This window comes from Lucilia cuprina, chromosome 2 (assembly GCF_022045245.1).
Source record: "Lucilia cuprina isolate Lc7/37 chromosome 2, ASM2204524v1, whole genome shotgun sequence".
Taxonomy (NCBI): Eukaryota; Metazoa; Arthropoda; class Insecta; order Diptera; family Calliphoridae; genus Lucilia; species Lucilia cuprina.
Window position 1 is genome coordinate 58,796,447 of NC_060950.1, and position 23,257 is coordinate 58,819,703.

General features: G+C 29.0%; 1 protein-coding gene across 2 annotated transcripts in view; it reads left to right on the forward strand.

Moving 5' to 3' along the window:
• The window catches only part of LOC124420086 (ecdysone-induced protein 74EF-like), a 185,198-nt gene that overhangs the window by 138,979 nt on the left and 22,962 nt on the right, over positions 1-23,257 (forward strand). For both annotated transcript variants that reach the window (XR_006941021.1, XR_006941020.1), the window contains one exon: positions 16,507-16,570. The gene's annotated coding sequence lies outside the window, so the exon portion shown is untranslated. The remainder of the gene's footprint in view (positions 1-16,506; positions 16,571-23,257) is intronic.

The window sequence follows — 23,257 nt, forward strand, 5'->3', positions numbered from 1 at the left end:
GTTAGTTAGTTAGTTAGTTAGTTAGTTAGTTAGTTAGTTAGTTAGTTAGTTATTTAGTTAGTTAGTTAGTTAGTTAGTTAGTTAGTTAGTTAGTTAGTTAGTAAGTTACTTAGTAAGTTAGTTAGTTAGTTAGTTAGTTAGTTAGTTATTTAGTTACTTAGTAAGTTAGTTATTTGGCCTCCTACCTCTTCTGGGTATTCTACCAATCACCTTCCATTTAGTACACAGAACTACTAAGCTTTAAGAGGCACATTTTCAAAATTGATTTCTTCAAATGCAAACCTCATTATTAGTTACTTACCTTCACTTATTTTCAACAGTTTGAAAAATGAATTAACTCCTTGCACTCTCTGCCTATAAATATTCAAAACTTAGTGTTCGTCTGTCTCATTTTATTCGATGTTTTGGATATATTTTCAAGAGATGTAAGAGATGAATGTATATGATAAATACTAAAAATACATAAATATGTATGTCTGTGTTGCTACAAGTACTTGTACAAGTCTCAGCCATTGCTCTTATGTACTACATCATCAATGAATGTGATTTGGTATTTGATATCATGGATGTTATGGTTTCTGTCACTTTCAGTTAAATTACTTGCCACTATTTTAAGCACAATTTGGCGTTGTTGCATGTTATCTGTAAAGCATATATATCTTTTTTTCTCATTTTCCTGTTTTACATCCTTTTTTACCTAATTTTTTATCTTCTTTTTTTTTATTTATTTATATATTTTGTGCTGAAGTTTAACAAATACACACACGTCTAAGTATGTTTGTATGTATCTACACCTACAAAATTACATTCCTAAGTTATTTACTTTTTATTTAGTTGAAGTTATTTTTTGTGTTTCTTTTCTAATTTTTAAAGTAGAATGATAACAAATTGAAACTAAAAGCACAAACGTATAATAACAGGACTTTGAAATTGGATTTGTAAAGGGCGTAAAGGTTGATAAAATTGAATTAGGAAAATTCTTGAAATTTCAAGGACTTTTAAATAAATTCACTTCAATAATAGCAATCAGCTTTTCTGAATTGTTTTTTCTCATTAGTTGTTTAAACTAAGGGAGAAAAATGTCAAGCTATCATATGCTATGCTATTCTATTTTATTCTTATTTTAACTTTTCTTATTTCAGTTTTTTTTTCAAACATTTTAAATTTTAGTCTTTTTGTTATTTAAGTAACCGTTTTGAAGTTTTTGTTACTGTTGCTTTTATTGTGTCTCAATTTTCTGCAACTGTCATCGTACATCACTTCAAAAAACAGGACAATTATCCTAAATAAATATTTGACAAAACATTTATTTTCCTTTAAGTTTTATAGTCTGTGAAGAAATTTTCTACAAAAAAATTACACAAGAATGTTGTAATTTTAACTTAATATTTAATTCAGCCTGAAATATTTACATTTCATTAAGGAATGTACGTATGTAGTGGTATTTATTTAAGAAAACATATTTTCTTATGAATTTATATGTATATGTAAATATATAAAAATAAAATATTCATATTTTGTACAAATATTATATAATATTGACATGATGGTTATATATAGAAAACAGCCATGGGCATATTTACAAATCATAAAGGAGTGTATACAAAATCTATTAAAAACTTATCAATTACATTGAGAAGTTTGATTAAGCAATACAATTTCCTAATACTTTAGTATAAGTTCATAAATCTTTAAATTGAAGTTTTTACTATAAATATCTTTATTGTTAAATTCGAAAATATTTTATATTTCATAAATTTCAAAGTTTTATAATATTTTTTTCACACAAGAAACCAAACAAGAACTCATTATGCTAAAACGACTTATACAAATATTTCTAAAACTCAAATTATATTTTATGACACCTCTTAACAACAAAAACAGCAAAAAAATTGAAATATTAAGAAACTCCATTCACCTGTTACAAACACAAACAAAATTTGTGCACTCATACATAAAGTATAGTTAAAACTTTAAATGTAAACTTTCTCAAACTCTCACACTCGAGTACACATTGTTATGGTTATAAACGATAAACACGTAAGTCGACACTAATGAACTAATTCTACAATACAAAATTTTTAAAAATTCAAACTAGTTTATAATTCAAAAACCCAATTAAAGTCTTATCTATGTTTCAGATTATCAGTAATATTCTATAGTCCAGACTATATTCCATACTATAGTCATGTCTATATATATTCCAAACTATAGTAAAGTCTATAGCCCCGAACGATGTATAGTTTTAAGTTCATACTTTAGCCCAGACTATAGTCAAATTTATAGCCCATACTATAGTCAAATATATAGTCAAATCAGACTTTAGACAAATCTATCGTCCAGACTATAATAAAGTCAATAGTACAGAATATAGTCAAATATATAATCCAAGCTATAGACGAGTTTAAAATGCAAAATATAACCCAGTTTATAGTCCATACTTTAACCAAATCTATCGTACAGATTATAAAATTATATATAGAAATATAATTTAGAGACATAGACTATTACTACTTGCAACCGCAAATTTCTACACATGCATAACACCTATTATAAATTACATATGTATATGTATGTGATGATCAGAAACTGCCGTGTTGCCATAATCAAAACTTTGACGCTTCTTTTTCATCTTCTTTCTATTTAACACTTTCGACTTTTTTTCCTCATTTAATGTTGTTCTTTTAGATTTGCTTATGTCTGCCTGTGTGTGTGTGTGTGTATATCTTTTAGTCGGTCTATTTCTATTCATAGAATAAAGAATCGTAACACTCTCGAACAATACTCCAACTAACCGACCAAAACTTTTTACTCTTGAGTGCACAAACACATTTTCTGAATGATGCAGTAAAATACAAAAAAAAAAACAAAAAGATCCTGGAGACACAAACATACACACACAAACAAACAAATATAACAGTTGGGAAGTTGTGTAAGATGTGGAATAAAAAAGGGAGCAATGAACATATTTTGCAATCCTCGTAAAATACATAAACATGCAAACAGAGTCACACACACTTCCATATTTGCTCATAATTTTACATATTATTTGAATATTGCATCAATATAGTGGATCCTTTAAGGATGAGGTATGCAATTGGAGTTCTTAGTAGTTGTTATACTAGGGTACCACATCACTGGTTTGCTACCCATCGGAGGTAAAGGATAGCGAATACCTTTCCTAACTAACTAATTAACTAACTAACTTACTAACTAACTAACTTACTAACTTACTAACTTACTAAATTACTAACTTACTGACTTACTGACTTACTAACTTACTACCTTACTAACTTACTAACTTACTAACTTACTAACTTACTAACTTACTAACTTACTAACTTACTAACTTACTAACTTACTAACTTACTAACTTACTAACTTACTAACTTACTAACTTACTAACTTACTAACTTACTAACTTACTAACTTACTAACTTACTAACTTACTAACTTACTAACTTACTAACTTACTAACTTACTAACTTACTAACTTACTAACTTACTAATTTACTAACTTACTATCTTACTAACTTACTATCTTACTAACTTACTAAATATCTACCTAGCTAACTAACCAACAACTTATTTAATTAAAAAAGCTTAAAATTTTACATCAAAGGCTTTCTTTAATCAAATAAGCAGTTTTTACTAAAAGAAAACTTTTATATGAAATAACTCTTTGAATCCACGAGAAGCCTTTTGTATTTGTTATGCTTAAGAAATATTTGACAAAATCTCTTTCAAGTAAACCTCTTAATGTTTCATTGATTCCTTATACTACCAGGGACACCTGTTCGACAAACAAGAATGTAACAATTGTTACATTTTTACCATAAATTTGTATAATATTTTTTATATTACTTATTTCAGCTCTAAAGATTTTCTTTATTTTCTTCTTAGGATTTGCAATTGTGTTCTTTTCTACTTTTTTTTAACGATTTTCAGTTTTATTTACATTTTGTATAGTTTTTTTTCTGCTTTGTTTTTCTTCTTATAGTAGTTGTGCTTATTTTTCTCAAAGTCTTTAGAGGAAAAAGAAATAAAAATTTATACATTTTTATGAACAAAGGATATAGAAGTTGAGCGAAAAAAAATAAACATCAAAACTACAAAATACAAGCAACACTTGAGAGAAGGGGAAGAAAAATCATCATCTAAGTTTGTGTTTTTCTCCGCCTGATGCTTTAACTTGTTAAGTGAAAGGAAAAAGTTGTTATTATCGTTATACATACATACATATATACTTTGTGCATCATGAAGGCAGAAATATTTGCATTATGGGTTTTAGCACAAATAAACCTTCAAAACCTCACAAAGTTATTTCCAACCCATCCACTAACCTCCCTATCAAAACAAATATGTATCAACGTCATCATGTGCACTGCAATTGAAACAGCCTTTTCTTGAAAAAAAACTTGTTTTAAACTACAAGTTGCATAAAAAGAAATCGTATTTTTTTCTTTTCTTGGTAATTGTTTCAATTCAAAAGTCAAATTTATGTTTAAGATTTACTGCTATTGTTATGGTATTTGTAGGTTTAAAAGAAGGAAAACTATATACACATACATACAGTTGTATCACATACATATGTATGTGTATTTTTCTGCATAGCACATACATATATACAAATTGATATGGCTATAGCTGTCAAAGATTTAAGCCAATTGCTTTTGTAAATAGCATATCACTGTTTGGATATAAGTATTAGCTTTCTCTTTTATTTGAGAAAAAGGATTTTTATGTTTGAAATTCAAATTCACATATTAAAGCGATAAGGAAGAAATTTTGGGATAATATAATGGAATTTGAAATTTGTTAAATTTTGAAAATTGAGGTACAGTCGGTATTCTAGTTTATATTCCATTTTAGATTCCCATAAACGGTTCAGTCTATAGTGTAGCTTTTAGTAGTGTCTACACTGCATAAAGCAGACTATATTCGTGTCGAGTCTACTGTACAGACAACAGACCAGACTTAAATCCAAACCTTATTCGAGTTTATAGTCCAGACTGTAGTGGATTTTATATACCCTACTATAGTCAAGTTTGAACTAGTCTGAACTATGACTATATTGTAGTCTACAGTCCAGACTATAGTCGTATCTATAGTCTCGAGTATAGTACAGTATAGTACAGTACAATCAATAAACAAACCAGTAGTTTAGTCTATAATACAAAATATAGACGAGTATATAGTTTTTACTATAGTTTAGTCTGTAATCCAGGTTATTGAAGAGTTAATTTCCAAGACAATAGTCGAGTCTATAGTCTCAGCTATAGTAGAGCCAAGATTATAGTAAAATCTACAATTAAGACTATAAGTCTGTAATCCCAGTCTATAGTGGGAACTATAGTCGAGTCTATAGGTCTAGCAATATTGAAGTGCCTTATTTGAACATCTGGCGTTTTGGCCTTATTTCACAAGGGTCTTTTTCAACTTATGGGTGAGCTTTTATGACCAACGCCTTATTGTGTATCTAACACCCAAATAGCAATTTACGTATATAGAATTTGCGGTCCAGTATATGTGCACTTTGCTTAAGTACTTGAGCTAACTAATCTCTGACCATTGTTGTCCCGTTGCTTATTTTCTGAGATAGAAACACATCAGTTCCGTTTACAACCAGACATATGGAATGGCCTCTGTTGAGTCGGCAACACCATCTAGAGAAGTAACCAATCGAAGTACTAATCCATCAAGATTACTTCTTGATGGATTACTGTGGTAAGTTTGGAATTTACAGAGTTTTCTCTGAACATACCTGGACAAGGAAGGAAAATTCAAAATTGTAACACATTTTATCCATTCAATGCACAACACCACTGCCACTACGTAGAACTACGAAAGAACCTCAACCAAATGACCATCCAGGGCAAAGTTTTGCAGACAACTGGACACCCGTTGTACCAGTATATGTAGTTCTCTAGTTCGACCATATGTCAAATCATTACAAGAAATAGCCGACGATACATTTGATCCATACCAGTTTATAGTCCCTTCAGACTAGATGTATTGGAAGCACCTCTTTTCCCCGGGTTTTCAATGACACCAAGATGGGGTCTTTCATCAAGGATAGGAGGATTTATACTACATCAAATCAGAAGGAATACAATCGGGCCTTGATTGATTAGAACAAGTCTATAGTCTACACTATAATTCTCACTATATTTCAGTGCAGACTATGAATGAGACTATCCCAGCAAAATATTTTTAAATTTAAAGACTAATTTATTCAAAACAAGTAATATTTCTATATTCTTATATAACCTTCACCAAATATGTTTTAAAAAACAATTTTTTATTTATTTTGTATCTCTTCACACATGTCACACATAACATACACACAAACAAATATAAACTGTAGCAGAAAGAAATACAGTAAATATTATACTGTACTACCACCGTTAAACTGTATTACCACCCTCAAACAAATATGAGCTTTATTACCAACATATTACTGCTTTATCTCCTTGTTCTTCTTATACCCTTCACCTTCGAGAGAACAGAACAGCATCCAAACATTTTGCTGATTATAAATAGCGATCTTATCGAAAGCATGTCTAACTGAATTATTGAAGATTCGGATCTCGCCGATATCTGGGGACCTCTAAAAACTGATTTCAACAGACAGACAAACAGACAGACAGACGGATATGGCTTAATCGACTCCGCTTTCTGTAAGGATCCAGAATATATATACTTTATAGGGTCGGAAAATTATATTATAGAAATTACAAACGGAATGACAAACTTATTTATACCCTTCTCACGAAGGTGAAGGGTATAAAAAGCTGTAGAGCCAGGTTTGGAAAGTTGGGTTTTGTAACCAGTTATTTTTTAAACCTCGTCGAACAAAAATATCTAGTTATTTACCCCAAAAGTAAGTACTTGCTTCAATATTACTTGCCTGCTTACCGGGTAAGTAAAGTTTTTCCTGAGATAGTACAAACATTAGTCAAGTCTGTATGGTACTGACTATAGTCGATTATATAGACCAGACTCTATACTATAGCCGAGTCTGATGTGTTGATTACAGTATGTAATACAAACTATAATCGATTCTATAGTAATTAAGTGTATCGCCTAAGGGGAAAACCAGACTATTGATCATTCTACAGTGCAGTCTATAATCATCATACCTTGTTATAAATCAGATGCTTTAATTCTACCTTTTTTAATAAAGCTCCTCCAAAGTAATAACTTACAGTTTATATTTGCTTACCGCTTATACCTCACAACTTCAAATGCCCTTCCATGTAAACACTTTAAAAACTTAACCACAGCAAAACTTTAACGTAGTATGATTTTAGGGTTCCAATAAATTGTTCAAGTTTTCTTCATCTTTATTTTTTCAGTTTTATTCAAGTGGTCGTCGGCTTTTGAAAAAAAATACAAAATAAAACTAAAAATTGTTACCAAGTAAATATGTATAAATAATAATAACAAAAATAAGAACCACAAAACCCACTACAGATTACTAGGCTGGCAAAGGTATATATAGCTGTAGTTCTATAAAAGGTGATTGTGGGTGAACAAAAATTTTACGAAACTTTAGTTTACTGACTTTTTCTTTTTTGTTTTCCATTATTTGTATTTTGTTCATTCTTTCTCATTGCACAAAAGTACCCAGTTGGAAAGAAAATATTATTTGGAAATAAGTATATAACTATAAACTACTTTTTTTGTTCCAAAAAGAGTTTTAAAAGGATTACTTCGTTAAGAGGACTTCAAGTGGTAATTTTTCCAAAAACTATAATGTATTAGTTGCCAAATGTAGGAGTATCAAGAGAAGAATTCAAAATATCCAGCAAAAAACTTCAAATTTTGGTAATGAATAATTTAGATAATTTAGTTATTTGATACATTACCTAGTAATGAGTGGTCGTTATCAATACCAAGAGTGGTCGCTGTAGCCAATTATCTAGAGAAGCAGTCCAATTATCTAAATCATATATTCAAAGTTTGTAGTTAGAATCATAGTTGATATCAGTATTTTTTAAAAGTTTAAAAGTTTACCTTTAGTTGCCATTTTCTATATATTTCATATAATATCGATAATGATTTTATACATTAAATCAATCTGACTCTCAACATTACCGTATATATTACTCATAGTAAAACTATTGTCAAATCTCCAAAATCATATTAAAGTCTAAAAGGTGCATATATTCTATTGACGTTTCAAGAGTGTTAAATTGATATACAACTCACTTCAAAGCTTTCAGTTTAAACCCTTATTTTCAAACATAATACCTTGTCAATCAAAGTCAGTCATGTCAGATGAAAATTTTATTTCATAGGATCAATAAATCATTTAAAATGTAAAGTTTTTTTTTGTACTTATGATATTGTATACATATATCAAACTCTTTAATACTTTATTACTATAATATACAACTATATATATTCACAATAGGATTGATTATTGATTTCAAGAAGTGTAAATTCTCTAAGGATGTATTATATTTTCGATAGATACATACATATATAGGTACATGAGAGGGTAAAAGTCTTGTTAATAATCTCATATAGAAAAAGCTCTCAATTGATGAGAGTTCATGAACTAACGAGAAATATAAAAAACATATTTTTTAACAGGGACCTATGTTTCGTACCATCGTTGAAAACGAATGATAGGCCTAAGGGTCATCCTTATGCGGGGCAGCATTATTCATCAAATTATTTTCAAAAATTGACTGAAGTAATCAACTCAGAACGTTCGATAAGGTTGTAAAAAGGCTGTATAGTTATTACATTAGATAAAATACACTTAAAGGGCCAGTTATGAACTAATTTGCGGCGAAAAAAGAAACAGGTTTATGTCATGTCATTACAGATCTACTAAATGAATTATAGTCCTTAGCTCAGAAATTCAGTTTTCTGAATTTAAGTTTTTAGAATTGATGTGAATATAGTTGTATGCAATCCAGAAAGGTGATCTTGTATTTTCTCTACATGGATACCTATAAATCTAATAAAGTAGTTTCGTTCTGACCAATCTATATTCTAGGGGAAGTGACAAAGAAAGTGTTTTAGCGATTCACCTTTCTCTCTGCGTGCTCTATTAGATTACGTACGTAACATACATAATCACATTAGTTTAGATTACGTAACATACATGTGGAATTCTCTCATCCATGATTTAAATTTTTTAACTCCCTTAAACTCTCTTCTCTTTTTATCATACATTCGCTCTTTGAACTACGTTTTCCTTCTATCTATTATCTCATCAGGTCCAATCGACGATTAACAGCGAATTTTATGCCTGATTGGCCTGATATCATTGGGAAACACTTTAGTTATGAGTCTATTACAGTTTTATATATTCTTATATATAATAGCTAATATCGCCTTAATCTTGCTGACGATCGAAAGTTAATGTTGTCGTTATAGAGACTAATGTATATCTCATTTTTTCGATTTTTTAATGTAGATCTCCAGAGCCGTTTAGTGCCTACCGTGTAACAAAAGATTAGATCATGTTCGACTTGTGCAAGATCTGGTTTCAATAGATCAAAATTTCTGTTTTCGTTACGAGATTCATTCCCATCTGGTGTATGTGTAGAACCTTCTAATATGAACAGATTCCCATCAGATAATCTTTGGCGCCAACATATTCGATTATATGTTATATTAGAACACTGACAAACATATTGTTGAACATCGATTGGCACAACCTGATTTCAAAAATGGAAATTGAATTCAGTTTCCAAAAATGGCACTAACTGGAAAATAAGTTTAATCTCAGTTAAGCTTTTTCTTTAATTTTAAATGCAGCAATATATCAGAATTAGAACATCGACAACATATTGTTTAGGTGTGAACCTTATACCACCGATTAACACAATATATGCTGCATCCTTACTGAAGGTTCAAAATCGGAAATATTCTCTCATTAACTTAATCTTCATTAGGTTTCCTGGTGCATACCGATCTAAAGCAATACTTAAACTTAAGATTCTCTAAAGCAATACAATTGAATGTCGATTGATGTAGATATGGATTGTATGTAAACCAAAAAGGTGATGCAGATATTTAACTTGGATCTGAGCAGAGAAAACAAACCTCTCTGGTACAACTAAAATCGTTGACTTACAAGGTATTTATGTGCTTCCATTTCCTCTACTCGAATAGCTATCAATTATAATCTGAAGAAGACATTTCGTTGTGACCAGAAAAACTAGTCTTGCCGTTACCATGGTAACCGCTGGACCACAAGTTATTGTTTCGAATTGTAGTAGTCATTGAACAGATACCTTCGGGTTTAGGTTCTGATTAAAGAGAATCTTCTTTTAACTATTGATGCACGGTGTAATTAATAATTAGGAATTAGTTCGGTGCTGTATTCATGTGTTATCCATAAATTGATGAAATTATTTTCTGAAATACATACGATTCTTCATCAGCGGCTACATTTAGGCCGGCTTAGCTTTTGTGACGAAATAAGTCAACGGCGCCGCGGTTTGCAAAATATTACCAGCGGCTAGCCACAGCCAATTTGCGACCTCTCGCCTTGTATTTCGCAGAGATACAAGCCGAAACGGCTTAAATCGGTGGCGGCTGGCTGCCGGTAATATTTTTCAAGCCGCCGCCGTCATTTTTCGGCTCAAAAGCTAAGCCAGCTTAAACGTAGCCGCTGATAAAGATTGGAATCACACATGTATTTCGTAAAATAAATTCACCAATTTGAACGGAGTTGCCATTATTTTAAATTATTATTGCAAATTTAAAAGTGTTGCCACACAATATTGTGCTAATATCAAAATTGTGAAAACTACTATAAATGTTCATTTCTCTGCAGAAAAAAAAAACTTATATAGAGCAGGTTTCTATATAACAGACTATTATACAAAGATTTTTAAAATAAATAAGCGTTTATTTAGGTCAATTTCTGAAGAAAAGTTTAAATTGAGCCGAAAATTTAGCCGCCGCCGATATTTTCTATGATAAGCCGCCGCTTATAATTTTACATCGGCTTGTATCTCTGGTGGGGCGAGTAGTGTGGTGACCGGCAGTGTTGTTGAGTTTATTGTCAGGGATGGCTTCAGATATTATCTAAATATTGGTAATATCTCAAAATATTCAGAGATTAGAAAACATAAGTTTCTAAGCACGGACGCGTTTCATTTATGTAAAACTTGCTATTTGTTAAGTCGTCCATAGCTTACTCTGTGCTCAAATAAAAGACACCAATTTGCTTAGTCGGATAATCTCAACTCTGTCTTAGATGCCTTTGGATTAGATTGTACAATCTTTCCTTAATAAAGAACTATTATTAAACCTTGATCTTCATTGAGTTTATTGTTGGGGATAGCTTCAGATATTATCTGAATATGTCCGGATATTCCCGCAACAGTCAGAGAGTAGAAAACTCCAATTCCTAAGCATGGACCGGTATTATTTATGTAAAAATTGCCATTCGTTGAGTCGTCCTTAGCTTAGTCAATTTGCTTAGTCGTATGAACTCAATTCAGTTTTAGATGCTTTTGTTAATGCAATCCTTAGATTGTACAATCTTTCCTTAATGAAAGAAAATCATTAAAACTCGATCTTCATTGTCAAATTAGGATAAAGCATTATTGAATAGTACATTCTACATATTTATTCAGTAATTGATGCTCATAGTATCCTTAATAACTTGTAACAAACATTCATTTGCCATTACAAAACTAAATGGACACTTTTCAAAAAAAAAAAACTATTTTCTCTACCAAAACATACAAATATAAATGTTTGTGAAAAAAGTTAATTCTTTTAAAAACTTGCAACCGATGTGATGATGTTACTCTTTCTTGCCAGGCTGGTGTGCAAATTACAAAAGTTAATGTCAGTAGTTGTAGTAGTAGTGTTGGACCGAGTAACAAGAAAATGGAAAAAAAATAAAAAAAATAAAAGTTTTTTGAAACTTTTCATAATGCTGAATATAGTAAAAATATTAATGTTAACTTTAAGTCTGTGAGCTGCTACTGCTGCTTTTTATTTTCTTCGATAGATATGAGCTGAAAATAAAATATGAAAATAGAGAAATTAGTGTTAAAAAAACAGCTCACATTCATTCATTCATTTGTTCATTTATTTTTCAACTTTATATACATATTTTCTTTGCTACTGCTGCTGCTACAGCTATATGCTACTCTTGCTGTTGGTTTTGTACTATTTTCGGTTTTTTTATTTAAATTGGTAATTAAAACATGTGTAATTAATGAGCACTTTTTCCAAAGTCATAATTTAAATTACGAAACTTTTCTCGCTTTATTTTCATTTTTATTTTTCACATTGTTCAACATTAATTTATAAATTTATTATAAAGTAAATCTGTTATTTAAGCAGTGTTCAGTTAAAGATTTTCCCTTTTTTTTTTTTGTTGCCACTAAACTGCGCATAAAAAGTGCAACAAACTACGCTGTCTCTGTTGTTGTTGATTAATCATTTTATGTGAAAATGGTACTAGATAAAATATGATAATGCTGGAGAAGAAAATGCAAAAAAAAAGTTGGTCAACTCATAAAAATGAAGTAGAAATTTGTAAATTAATGCGATTTTTAGTCATCATTTAGTCAGGATAAAAGGCAGCAAGCAACAAGTTAAGCAATAATGTTAGCTGCAGCAGTTTAGTTCGGAAAGAAGTATGGATGGCTTTGGATTATACTGAAGTGTGAGATGAAGTAGAAATTTTATTTGCCTCTTTTTTTTATTCCTGTATAAAATAATATTTGCATAGAATAAATAGTTATAATGTGATAAAATGAAATATTAATAAAATGAGCTGAAGCGGTATTTATGTTAAGTAGTATTTACATAGTGTAAAAAGTAATAATGCATTAAATTTAACGGACTGATGTAGTGTAAAGTTGTCATAAAAATTTTGTATAATAAAGTAATTAATAAATGTGCAAGTAATTATTAGTTTCAACAATGATAATTAAGTTATAAAAAATTGGTAATGAAAGGGGTGTGTGGCGCAATATGTAAATAGATATTGATCTTCCTTCTATTTAGAACTTGCACAACTATCACGCACTCCCTCAAAAGAGACTAATGCTAATCATATAGAAATTCTACTCTTAATCTTCTCTGGAAGTTTAAACCATAAATGATCTTCTGGTTAAATTGAACTCTCTCTCTCTCTCTCTGCTTTAACTGTTCGGTATGCTCACGATATTGTAGAAGTTTTAACATCTATCCACCTTGAATCGTTATCTCAAAAACTGATAACGCCTATCGAAATCAATAGCTCATGGATAGATCTTAATGTTAAAATGGATCTTATACTTTACTCCTTCTTCTTCGTATAAATAGCAATCAGAGAAAGAGGAATATATTTAAATGTTGTTATGTAAAAGAAGTCATCATGGCTACCATGACGGCATTGTGTGTTTGTAAAAGGACCACAAATACTAAGGCATAAGTCCATGTTATAGGATTTTTAGAGAGATAATAGAATATTTGACGTAATTATGGCATAAAAAGTTCAAATCGGGTGGTACGGTTGTATGGGGGCTAGGTGAAATAATGGACCGATTTCAATCATTTTCAATAGGCTTCGTCCCTGTGCCAAAACATGCTTGGTCCAAATTTCATCAAATTATCTTGAAAATTTCGTCCTTTACCTTGCGCACAAGGTTTACATGGACAGCCAGCCGGACAGACGGACGGACATGTCTTAATCGACTCAAAAAATGATTCTGAATCGATCGGTATACTTAAAGGTGTGTATTGGACCAATTTTTTTATATGTTACAAACATCTGCACAAACTTATAATACCCTCCCCACTATAGTGTTGTAGGGTATAAATATGGGAGAATAGAATCCTATAAAACTTCTTGAAACACAATAAGTTATAGATGGGCGAGGCCGACCATACACAGTTTGTTGCATACATCCAATAACGAACGACTGCTGCTAGACGGTAAATTCCTTACATAATGAGGTATCCAAAATAGTATGTAAATTCTATGTTCGTATTATTGTCCGAGATGAAATTCCGTCAATATTGGTTTTCATTCATATTATTAGACCATAACGTCCGATCTTGGAGTTGGTTCTGACAAAATCGCCACCAGGCGCACAGTAAAAGTAGGTATTGAATAAAAAATTTTAAGAATATCCTACCCCGATTTAGCTTTTTCAAAAGTGCGTGAGGTTGATATTAACACAGGATAGGATGTTTCCCATTCAAACAAAGATTTTAACATACTTTAAATGCAAATTTAATAAAATACTTATTCTTTTAAAACCAACATACATATTCACTGCTCATACCTCAAAACTGTAAAAAGACTTAAACAATATTTTTACATTAAATTGACACCAAAAGTTTTACTCCCTTTAGCAAAGTTTATTATATGTATTATATAGTATATTGCCCTTTAAGCAAAAATTCTTATAAACTTTTGCCAATTAAATTTGTTCCGAAAATCTTTGTTAGTAGCATTACTAGGATCAATCAATTTCATGTCCAATCTACTAAAAATAACCAAATTATTTTGTAGAATTTTATACACTTCTCTAAGTACTTACAAATATACTTGCTAGAAAGAACAGTATGTTTTCATCTACTAAAACATAAAATAAATAAAAATAGAAAAACAAAAACAAAAAACTTTTCAATAATTTCTATGTGACAAAGTTGATATGTTTGGGAGTGTGTGTCTGTCATACCCACCCAATACACATTGACTGTAGCTGAATGATTGCACAACACAGACATGGGAAATTTAAAGTTTGAAAAAGGGCAGACGTTAGACTAGACTATAGAATAGACTACAGAGTAGACTACAGACTAGACTATAGAATAGACTACAGAGAGGACTCTATACTAGACTATAGACTAGACTTTAGACTAGACTATAGACTAAAATATAGACTAGAATATAGATTAGAACATAGCCCAGAACATAGACCAGAACATAGACTAGACTATAGACTAGACTATGGACTAGACTATAGACTAGACTATAGACTAGACTATATACTGTAGACTAGACTATAGACTAGACTATAAACTAGACTATAGACTAGACTATAGACTAGACTATAGACTAGACTATAGACTAGACTATAGACTAGACTATAGACTAGACTATAGACTAGACTATAGACTAGACTATAGACTAGACTATAGACTAGACTATAGACTAGACTATAGACTAGACTATAGACTATAGACTAGACTAGACTAGACTATAGACTATACTATAGATTAGACAATAGACTAGACTATAGACTATGGGCTAGACTATAGACTATAGACTAGACTAAACTATAGACTAGACTATAGACCAGACTATAGTCCAGACTAAAAACTAGATGATAGACCATAGAGAGATTAGTACTTTAGTATTAAATTTTCCACTCCTGTTACAAAATCCTACCATGCCTGGGTTGATGATTTTACACACACATACACACACAACTATGTACTTCAAATAGTTTGTGCTTCTAATTGACGTTAAACTAAAAACTTTTCAACAGTTAAAATTTCCACACCCTTTTTGTTAGTATAATGGCATTTGTAAAATGCAACTAACTGTTGGTTTGGTGAGTTTGGTATGTAAGTTGGTTGGTTACATGTACATATGTTTTCCTATTCATCAAATGTATGTATGTTAGCTCTAGTAGTTCAGTTGCTATAGTTCTAGTTGAGAAAATGTTGTGGATTTACCAAACTTAAACTTAATGTCTTCAACTTCCTTTTTACGCAAGAAAATTTATTCACTTTTCTAGGTAGACTTTTTTCCCCCCAAACAATTTTTCAATCCCACATCCACATCCACTTCCATTTCCTAAGTTACAAGTTGTTTTCTTTCTTTTAAGAGAAAAAAAGGAAAACACCAACAACCAACATTTTGGGGGTACATTAACACTTGACATTAAATTTGCACACACTTAACAGGCGGGTGTTTGGTCATTTTGGAAAAAGAAAGAAACTGACAGTGATTTTACTCTATGCAAGTCTTTGTTATTTCTATCAGTCGAATGCTGTAAGAGACAGTTTGTTTAGTGTTAAGGATATTTATTTTAAGTTAAATAAACTTAATTTTATTCTTATAAGAGAGATTTCGAAGTTGTGTTTTCTTTTGTTTTGTCCAATAAAAAGTAAAATGTTGCAATTCATTGTTTCAACTAAATTGTATACTAATGATATGGTTAGACATTAAAGTGCAGTAAGCTGAAATGGGGTTTTAAGCAATTTCTCTAATGAAGCATTTATATACTCTTTACTTTTCGTTTGTAGCGGTGTTGATTTAGATATGCCCGTCTGTCCGTCTGTCTGTCTGTCTGTCTGTCAGTGTGTATGTACTGTAAATTGGGACTTTTTGGTCTTTCTTTGTTCTTTAAAAGGAACTTATTGTGTTTTCTATAATGTTAAACCTGGAAACATAAAAGTAAGCATGTTGAGCTTTACAAATTAAAATTAAATACACATCGACCTCTTATACTCTTATTTATTGATTGAACATTTTTCTAACATAAAAAAAATCCTTTAATTTCTTTGCAGAATTTCAATATTAATGTTGAAGATTTGCTGAAATAGTTTCATTTTGATTTGGCAATAAAAAAAGGTAAGTTTTGTATTAGAATTAATGACCAATATAATCGGTAATAAATGAAACGAATTCATTGCGTGTTTTTAACAAGTAAGAAATGAGAGTCGGGCGAGGCCGACCATATAATACCCTACACCTTTTACAAAAATAAAAATAAAAAGTGATAGTTGTCATAATAAAACATTTAAGTGGAATTGTACCCTGCCTCAGATATATATACTTAAGCCGTTTATTGTTCAATAAAATTGGGGACATTTAAGTGAAAGTCTGATGGGGGACTTTCAAAGGGGCTAGGGTCTATTATAATAGAATTAATGATGGTCGTCAAGTCTAGTAGAGAACTTTGTTTTGCAGCCTTTTGTCGAGATATGAGTATATTAAACATAATTATGAACTTAAAAGCCCTATTCGGCGGGTTCAATTGTATGGGGTCTAGATGAAATAATAGACTGGTGTAAACCTTTTCAAACAGGCTTCGTCTAAGTTATCATATTATCATCAAAATTGCGACCTGTCGTTTGAACACAAGATTCACATGGACGGACAGACAGACAGACAGACAGGCAGACGGACATAGCTAAATCAACAAACATCAGCTCAAACCCAATATAACCTCCAGACTAAAGTGTAGGGTATAAAAATAAGACATTATTAAATCAAAAGGGTAGAAGGGGGATCATTCGCCATAGGGGCACATCTGCCAATAACGAATAAATTGAAAACTGAGTAATCGAATTTATCGCTTTATCAAATTTTGTTTTCGTTAATCGATTATCTATCATCCCTGAGTGTATGAAACATTTACTTTACATATGATGGGATAATAATAATAATAATATAATTTGTAGACCGAAAAATTTAAACTAAACCCCAGAACTGCCCGTGAGGCACATGCGTCAAATATATGTAATGCTTGTGATGTAGAACAAAATTTGGTTAAAAAAAAATTCAGTAATAATTTCTTTTCATTTTTTTGTAAAGTTTTGTAAAATAAACAATAAATATCTGGTTTATTATACTTTGTTTAATAAATTAAAGTATAAAACAGCAAAATAAGTTTTTATTTTTGTAATTTTTTCTTTTATTTTACTAATGATAAATCTGCCCCATCCCCTTGGCGAATTTACCCCATGGATGGGGCGGTATCGCCGTTTTTGGTCAGTGCGGAAAAGTTTAAAAAATGTATACATAAGGATGACTTAGGAAAGATTGAAGGGAATAAAATTAAAGCCAACATATCTATGTATCCGAACCAAGAAAAAAATTAAGAATATGTATTGTGGTTTTAATTTGAGGCCGCCTCTAAAAAAAAAGTGGCGTATGGTCCCCCTTCTACCCTATTACCGAAAGCACTTTTTCCAAAATGTTATTTTATCTCAAACTAAACGGAAAATGTTCGACACAATTCTCTTTTATAGAAAATTTTTCTCTTTTTTTTTGTAGAAAATTTTTGAAAAATTTTCTGAAAACTTTTTTACGAAAAATATTTGAAAAACTTTCTGAAAACTTTTTTGAGAAAAAATATATGAAAAATTTCTCTACGGAACATTTTTGAAGAAAATCTTTCTATAAAATTTTGCTCAAAATTATTTTTAATAGAAAATTATAATAACATTTAGAAAAGTAGAAAATTTTGGAAATTTTTTTATATTATTATTTATTCTGTTTGTATAGAAAACAGAATATCAGGAAAATGTTCTATTCTAATAAAAAATATTAGAAAAAATTCTCCTTTTATTGAATATTTTCGAAAAAAAATAATTTTTATAGAAAATTTTGGGAGACAATTGAAATTTTTTAAAAAACATTTATGAAAAAATTTGTTTTTAAAATAAATATTTTTGAAAAATTCTTGACAAATTCTCTTTTATTTTCTAAAATAGTCTCCCTTTAAAAATTTTTTGAAGAAAATTTTGCGGAAAATGCTTTCTTTTTATATAAAATTTTTGAAAAAATCTCTTTTATACAAATTTTTTTAGGACAATTTCTTTTTATAGATTATTTGGAGAAAGTCTTTAAAAAATTTTTCTTTATATAAAAAAATTTGAGGAAAATTTCTTTTTATACAAAATTTTTTGGAAATTTTTCTTTTTTGATTTTTAGAAAAATTTTGATAATAATTTTATTTTTTTTAGAAAATTTCGAAAAAATTCTCTTGTTTATGAAAGTTTTTTCAAAAAAAATCCTTTTTATAAAAATATTCGAAAAATTTCCCTCCTTACAGAAAATTTTTAAAGAAAAAAATAATAATCACTTTAAGCCGGATTTACACGATCACACAAGTAATATGATCTGTCAAAATTTTGTGTGGAAGAGTACGGATGTAATGAAACCATCACACTTTGAGAAAATTTTACAGTCGTATGACTGTCTTCATTTTTTGAAATGATTCAAAAAACAAGCAAGTCGCATTAGATCAGGGATGTATTTTTATGTAAATACATATAAAAAATGAAACAGCTGCTTCCATTTTACTTTTTATTATTTTATACCAATCGTGTAAACTCAAAAAATATAAATCATATGACTTTTATTCTCTTTTTTGTTATACGGATGGAATTTCATTTTACTTTATCATTAGACTTATCGTACGTAAAGTGTGATCGTCTGGTGGGCCCTGTAGCGGTTAAAGTTTAACTGAGTGAAAATTCAAACATTGACGCCATCTGTCGGACAGTTTTAAGATTTTACAGGTACATTTCGGAGAAGTCAACAAACATTGCTCTTTTACTTATAAAGATTTATCTTTATATAGAAAATGTTTATGTGAAAAATCTCTATATATAGAATAATTTTATAGAATAGAATTTGTGTTGTACGGTTGTATCGTAGTAAATCGTAATTTTATTAAAAAAATTTTATTTGAAAAATTATTATGACATACAATACTACAACGATACAACATCGATTGTAAATTAGACAAATATGTAAATATAAACTTCATATACATATGTATGTTGTATAAACAAAAACCAATTAAGTTAATCTCAGTTCAGCACTTTCATTTTGATTTATTAAATAATTAAAATTGAACAAAATTATGTAAGTAAATAGTAAAAAAGTAAAAAAAAAGAAAATAAGTTTTAGAAATACCCTACATCCATATCAGAATTAAATAAATTTTTTCTAATTTAAATTATATAGAAAAGTTATTAAATAGAAATAATACTTTTATTATAACTCAAAAAAAAAAATTTTAAAGCTAATAATATAATAGTACCAATTAAAATGTTCATTATACACAAATTTAATATTTAAAATTAATAAAATTAATAAAATTTCAAAAAATTGTCTTAAATTTTCATTTAAATTATTATTGTTATATTAATAATAAAATTTGTTATGACATGATAACATGATAAATAAACATACACTGATGAAGTGTATAACTTTAAAAACAATAACAACTACAACAAGTCAGTTTTAACAAAAGCAAAAATATTGTTACATTTCATTCATTTTATGTTTCATTTATTTATTCATAGTCAACAAATAAACTCTAATTAATATTTAATTAAAATTCAAAATAAATACAATTACAATGAGTACACAAACTCAGACAGACAAACATAATCAGACATATGCAGACAATTGCATACATAGATGCATAAATATAATTGTAAATAGATATGCATTTAAATACCCTGCAGTTTGTAATAACTTACCTTCTTTGACCTTACTTATTATATCGTAAAAGATGTAAATTACGATTAACTATCTGTAAACATTTTAAGTAACTAGAGCTAAAAAGGAATTCATTTGCTTTTCAAGAACTACTGGGAAATTTAATTGTATTTAAAATGAAGTTCACGTATATATGAATAATAGCTTGTGTTGATATATCAAGATAAATAAACAAGTGCAGTGAACATGTAATAGAATGTAAAATACATATATTAGTTAGTATGTTTATTAACTCAATCAACTAATTCATAAATGAATGTGAATGTGTGTTTGCGTTCTAACAACAACAACAACAAACAAAACAAAAAATTCAAGATATCTGAAATTTTTTACACAAAAATAAAAACACAAAACAAACATATGAAAAAGGCACTACTCCAGAACATTGTCCAATCTATACTTTAGATCACAGCACAAATTATATGCCAGATTACTGTCCTTAATATACTATCCACTAGACAATAACTAGACTAGACAATAGACTAGACTAGACAATAGACTAGACTATAAACTAGACTATAGACTAGACTATATACTAGACTATAGACTAGACTATAGACTAGACTATATACTAGACTATAGACTAGACTATAGACTAGACTATAGACTAGACTATAGACTAGACTATAGACTAGACTATAGACTAGACTATAGACTAGACTATAGACTAGAATATAGACTAGACTATAGACTAGACTATAGACTAGACTAGACTAGACTATAGACTATACTAGGCTAGACTATAGACTAGACTATAACCTACAGTATCCATACAGTAAATTATGTACTACATATGGTATGAGTAATATATGTATATCTCATTACATTTCTAAGTAATTCTATTTCTTTATTAAAAATATATATAAACTTAGTTAGTTTCAACTATTTTTTTAAAAATATGTAAATGCTGTCACTCTTCTTTAGAAGCTTAGTTTAGTTTTTATTTTAATATTTGAGTGATGTGGTATTTATTTTTGTGTTTTTATGTAATTTTTTTTTTTTTGTTGATTGTATGGCTGTTTATTTGATTGGTTGTTACACACATATAAACAAACAAGGATTTAACACAAAGAAGGAAAATATATAACAAATCATAACCACAAAAAAGGGTGATACAAATAGATTGAAATTTTTAAAGACAAAGTTATATATGTGAAGATTTAAACAGAATATCATTTTGTTTTGAAGCCTTGTCTGAAAATGAAGAAAGATTCATACATATTCAAATCAGTTCCATTCACTTTTAACAAAATCAAAATGTTTGGATCACCCTTTAATTATAAAATGTATATGTATATATATGATTGTATGTATCTAAATACATAACACATTTGTAACTCTTTTACACATGAACAACTGTAATCTAGCTTACACAATAATATCCTACAGATCCTTAATTTATTTGTTATCTAAAATGGAAGGATAGATTAATTGATTAATAGCCTGATATTTCGTGATTTCATTTATTGTTACTTTAGTATCCCTAAGTAGTTAAGAACGTAATCATATCATCATGATAATTTCCCAGAACTGCAGGATTATTTATGAATAGCTTAACATATACAAAAACTCACACATATAACTATATATAGTTATATAGTCAGCCAAACTGAAAACATGATGAAAATTTTGACAATTTAATTAAAATTTTGAAAAAAAAAAAATATGTACATATATACATATGAAAGGATAATGTGAGCTATTTTTAAATATGCATACACTAACACATGTAATTTTAACGAGATTTATGTGTATTAAGGTGGCTCACAATATCAATTTATAAAATAAATATATCTATGTTTATGATTACTTTTTGATTTCGAATTCTACCACCACCCTACTGTAACTAAATAATACTACATATGTATTTAACTTAAAAGAGTTGCACAATATTAAACATGAATTATATTATTATGATAAATAGAAATTTGATTTATGTAAATTAGCATTCTTTGACAGGGGTCTTGGAAAAAATTGTATAAAATTTTAAAATAAAATACAAAAAAACTTAGTGAAATTCTCTAATATGTCAAAATTTACTTAAAACTGTCAGTTACTTTATCATTAATTTTTAATATATAAAGAAATAAGAAAATGTTCAGAAATTACAACCATTTCTTGAGAGTGACATATTGCTGTCAAATAAAATACCCTATAAAGTATTGTATCATTTTTGAAAGTATTGATTATAAGTTCAATGCTAGTTTAGTAAACAAATAAACATTAACCCCCTTATTCATAAACAGCACTTTATTTTATAAAAGGTTTATAAAACAAAATTTACATACGAAATTTGATTTATAAATCGTTTATAAAAAAATTTGTTTATGAATATGGGTGTAAAATTTCAATAAACAATATTAGCAGCATAACCATATGCATTAGTTTAATAACTTCAATATACAGTTCTAGTTCAGTTCTAGTTCAGTTCTAGTTCAGTTCTAGTTCAGTTCTAGTTCAGTTCTAGTTCAGTTCTAGTTCAGTTCTAGTTCAGTTCTAGTTCAGTTCTAGTTCAGTTCTAGTTCAGTTCTTGTTCAGTTCTAGTTCAGTTCTAGTTCAGTTCTTGTTCAGTTCTAGTTAGTTCATGTGTAGAATTTTGTTTATGTTCAGATAACAATTTATTTTAAACAACTAATTGAAATAAAAATGTTCAATTTATAAACATTTTTACAAACACTTAACTTGATTTTCTCATGTTCAAGATTTTCCCTAAATTACAAGAAAATGTTCAACCTTCTGTATATTCCAAACATTATGATATAAATTACTCTACTGTCTTTTAAAATTATCCAATTATCAAAAAACTTATGTAAGTGCTGGTATAGAATAGCACTTGATAAAACCAACAGGTAAAATGAAACATTTAAAATGCTTTTGCAACATGTTGCAACGAAATAAATCCTATATAATTTTTTTGATCAATTAACAAACAATTCATTCCTTTTTCCTATTGGACAACCTTTCTATTAAATAGTTATTGAAAATTTCATCAGAATATTTACTTGGTCAAACACAAAA